Here is a 4,373-nt window from a genome sequence, read left to right as displayed (position 1 = left end):
CATTCTTATGTGAAGCAGTTAAGAGTTCAGTTCATTTGTACTTCTAAGAAATAAAATCCCCATGATGTTAGACTGTGTACATAAACTACAAAGGAAAAGCTACCCTACTGTCAAAACAGAATCAAAGATCCAGATGCATGCCTACCTCAGGAGAAGTAAATTAGGAGTGCAGTTGCTCTATACCCTCTAGAGTCAAAGACAGACAAAGGTTTATCTAAAGGTTAAGTCAGAGGAGATGCTTTCTCTCTCTATTAACAAAAACAAGAGTAAATCAATTTGCTTAAAATGCTTAAAGCAGTGGGGAAAAAAGTCAGAACAAAGTTGACATTATTGTAATTTTTCATCTCTTATTCAGGCTGTGTCATTAGCTACTGAAAATACAAAATAGAAGTTTTGTGGGTTGGCTTCTATCCTCTAAGACAGGATTCAGTTTTCTTCCCCTGTAACAGACAGTGTACGTGCCCTTTTAAAGGCACTTCCCTCACTGAGTAGGGTATGTGATTTAGTAACACGGAGTAACAAGAATATATTCCTGTGTGTACCAACCACTGCTCCTCCACCTTGGCACTCACTGAATGCCAGCATTTGGGAAAGCAGCTCTTCATTCTTTTGCTCTGCATGCAATGTCCTTTCTCTCAGAGCAGAATTACTGCTATAGCTAAACCAGCCCACAGACACGAATATTAAATCACCACAAGAAATAAAAATAATCTACCCTTTTTTTTTTTAACCTATATCCATAATTCTGCAAGTAAGAATTCATACAATTACATTCCCCATCCATCTTTTCTTCATGCTGATATTTTTTTCCCTAGGTCACTGCAATCCCAACACCATGACTAAAGAAGGACACCGTTTCCCTGCTGGGTACTTCCAGCCCTAAAACCACCATTCAAAATACTCTCATATCTCTTGTTCCATGAATGCAAATACATGAGTTTATATTGAAGAAAAGCAGCTGCTGCTGAAAGGCCCTTAAATTCAGGATGTCATATATCCTACCCAAATTAACTCTGATCAATTAAACAACTCATTAAACAACTCATTCACACTATTCATCTCTACAGACCACCAAGTAACAGCTGGGACTCTGGAAGCATCACTTGCACATTGTGCTTTTGTTGTGCCCCCAACATATGCTGTAAGGCACAGACACTAAGGGCAGGGAAGGACGACTGAGGGACAACAGAGCCCTGAAAACCAACCCAGCAGACTGGTTTTACTGACTGAGGGGACCCTAGGTGGGAGAAAACATGCTCAAGTACTTCAAAGTGAAAGAGGGGAGGTTTAGATTAGATATTAGGAAGTTCTTCACTGTGAGGGTGGTCAGACACTGGAACAGGTTGCCCAAGGGAGTTGTAGATGCCCCCTCCCTGGAAGTGTTGAAGGCCAGGCTGGATGAGGCTTTGAGCAACCTGGTCTAGTGGAAGGTGTCCCTGCTGCTGGCAGGGGGGTTGGAACTGGATGAGCTTTAAGGTCCCTTCCAACCCAAACCAGTCTGGGATTCTTTGATTCTATGAAAGCAGGGAAGACTAGCAATCCTGTAGCAGACAGGTGATACTTATGGTCATTCAGAAGGAGAGTTAGGAGAATTACATCTCCTGGTAAGAAACTGGACTGTTCAAACTGTAGAAATATTTCATGAAGTCTTCTCTAAAGAAATATCTTCCCAGGTACCTATTAGAAGTTTAAGTCTGGAGAAGCAGCAGCAGCTAGGAATGCTCAGAGAGGATGTGATGGGCTCTTTATAAGTATCAGGCAAATAAAGAAGATGATCAGAAGTTTTCTGTATATAAAGGGATAAATTTGGTACAAAAAGCCAAATGGATACAAACCATCTGTGAGTAAATGTAGACTGGATATTAGGAGGGAGTTTCTAGCCAGCAGAGCAATGAGGTTATAAAGAAGTGTTCTATGAGGAGTAGAACAAAAAACTTGATTTTTCATGCAGACTTTCTTCAGTTTCTGAAAAGGATCACATGAGAGCACTATGCATGAAAGCAAGGCATAAAGGACTCAGCAGAGGTCTGGCTTCTGAACTGACTATGCATACACAGATCCAAAAAATGTTAACACCAAGAGAGATAATGTTGATATCCTGCATTTGTTCTGGTTTCATTGCTAATCTGAGGAGCTGCTAACTAATAGTTGAAGAAAAATCTTAATTCAAAGCCTATTAAAATGACTGGGCCAAGCAGCAAAGCAGACCTGTGGTCTTTGATGTCCATGATAGTCATAATTTACAACAGGGTATTTTATTTGCATCAGTGTATGAGCTATTCTTCTGCTCAACTCAAGGGTGTACTCTCACTCTGCGATAAAAAAATCTGCAAGTACAGCTGAAAGATAACCTTCATTTTATTTTCCTCTTGTGCAAGAGTTACATGCGATGGAAACTACCTACTTCAAAATTATTTTCTTAATATTTTCCTGTAGTACAACAATGGGTCAAACATATCCTTATACCTTGTGCCCTGCTGTCAAAGAGCTCAATAAAAGGAAAAATTTATAAAGCTGGAGTTCAAACTGATTGTTTCCCTTTTCCTGACTCTGGTAACCTGGACTGGCCTAATGGTTCTAGAGAATCCCATGGTGAGCTTCACTGCAGCACAACGTATATTTAACATATTTGCATAATACTAATACTTTTTCTAGTCACTTGCTGTTCAGAGGCTACATAGCAAAATAAATATGAGGATATTTTGACATTAAGATACTCCTGGTTAACAGGTTTTTTGACTCTTCTGAAGTGAAATGTTACATTTCATGTTGAATTGCAGTCCAGTTTCTTCCTTTTAAGATGTCATGCAAGTTAACTGGTGCAGTCTGGGCACGGAAAGCAAGCTAGAAAGAGCAGGTCAGACCTGCAGAGATCCTGGTTGTGGCAGGATAAACCAGCGAGATCCAGACTTTGTGTTTCTGCAGCCAGATGACTTCTGCTACCTGAACTTCTTCAGTCACAACTGGCTTTGATATCTCCACGCACAGCTGCAGTACAGCCTCACCTTCTCTTTCTCATCCTTCATTTCAACCCAAATTGGCAAAAAAAGTGACAGTTGTCACTAGTCAGTAAAAATTTCTTTAAAATGCCACTCAAGGCCAAATTAGCTTTTAACTACAGACCAGAAAACCTCATAAGCCATCACACACAAGGGCTGACCCATTTGGGCTTTCAACCCAGGCTTTTTTAGGGATCCTTTCTGTTACTGGGTTACTCAAAGAGCAGCCAGTGTGTTTTCTTTGTAACCATCAGTTACTGAGCACTAAACTTTTCCACTCAGTGACTTTAGCTGAAGGCTGTTAAACACAACGTAACACAGAAGACAAGAGTAATCTCAGGTACTCAATCTACCTGCATGTTGCAGGGCGAGTCAAAATGTAATTTGGTCTCAGAACTGGACTCCTGACATTCAGCCCAGGAGAGGAGTTGAAATGCTGTAGAGTGCTTTGCCTGAATTTTAGAAGTAGGTTCATGACTCAAGTCTCATTGAAAAATACTGTTACTGACTACACAGAATGGATCTGGAGAAATGAGGGGAGAAGCTACAAACCATCTACCTGCAAAGATTCTCTTTTGTGAAGATCTAACCTTTGCATGCATGAAAACATTTAAGAAGGAATCATTCTATGATTCTCTGATTCTATGAAGTCCATTTCCACATTCATCAGCACACACCTAAAGTAAAAAAATTTTAAACCAACCAAACACCAATAATAAAACCCAACCTATTTTCCACTGCTTTGTCAGTGATGTTTAAAGGGAAGGTAAGAGATTCAACCTTTCTGCTTTTATAGCAAAGGTTTTAGGAATCCAGTTAGCAGATGGAAGTCCTACAACAGCCATCTCGGGTATACTCACAGCAAGAAGAGAAGGGAAAGAAACAGGTCAGACATAAGAAAGGGATAATGGGGTAGAACTGCTCTGGAATTCCTTAATAAGACACACCACCTGCCTTGCTCTGTTAGCACCTACGCCTTGGGAGCTCCTAGGGCCCTATCACTTGACATAACTACAGTATTTTATTTGTTTTATTGCAAATATTCCATGCATGCTCTAGCTGGACTGCCAGTGCATAGGAAGAAAATGCAGCTGCATCTGTATTACCCACATGTGCTTTGCTCATAACACATTTAAGCTACTGATTTGATTATTTTTAATTTTTTTTTGCCTTTAGCACATTCTCCTGCTGTTAGGTTTGATACTGGCACATAAGTGGATTCCTTAACTATATTCAGAACCCGTATTTGTTGAAAAAAATAGCATTTAGCATACTCACATAGCAATCCATGTCCTTAAAGCCACAGTTTCCAATATTTTCAGAAGAAAATACTAATCTGAATTGTAGCTTGCACTGCTGGGTGGTATAAGGCTA

This window comes from Antrostomus carolinensis, unplaced genomic scaffold, assembly GCF_000700745.2.
Source record: "Antrostomus carolinensis isolate BGI_N321 unplaced genomic scaffold, ASM70074v2 scaffold47097, whole genome shotgun sequence".
NCBI classification, from domain to species: domain Eukaryota; kingdom Metazoa; phylum Chordata; class Aves; order Caprimulgiformes; family Caprimulgidae; genus Antrostomus; species Antrostomus carolinensis.
This window is presented reverse-complemented; position numbering follows the sequence as displayed.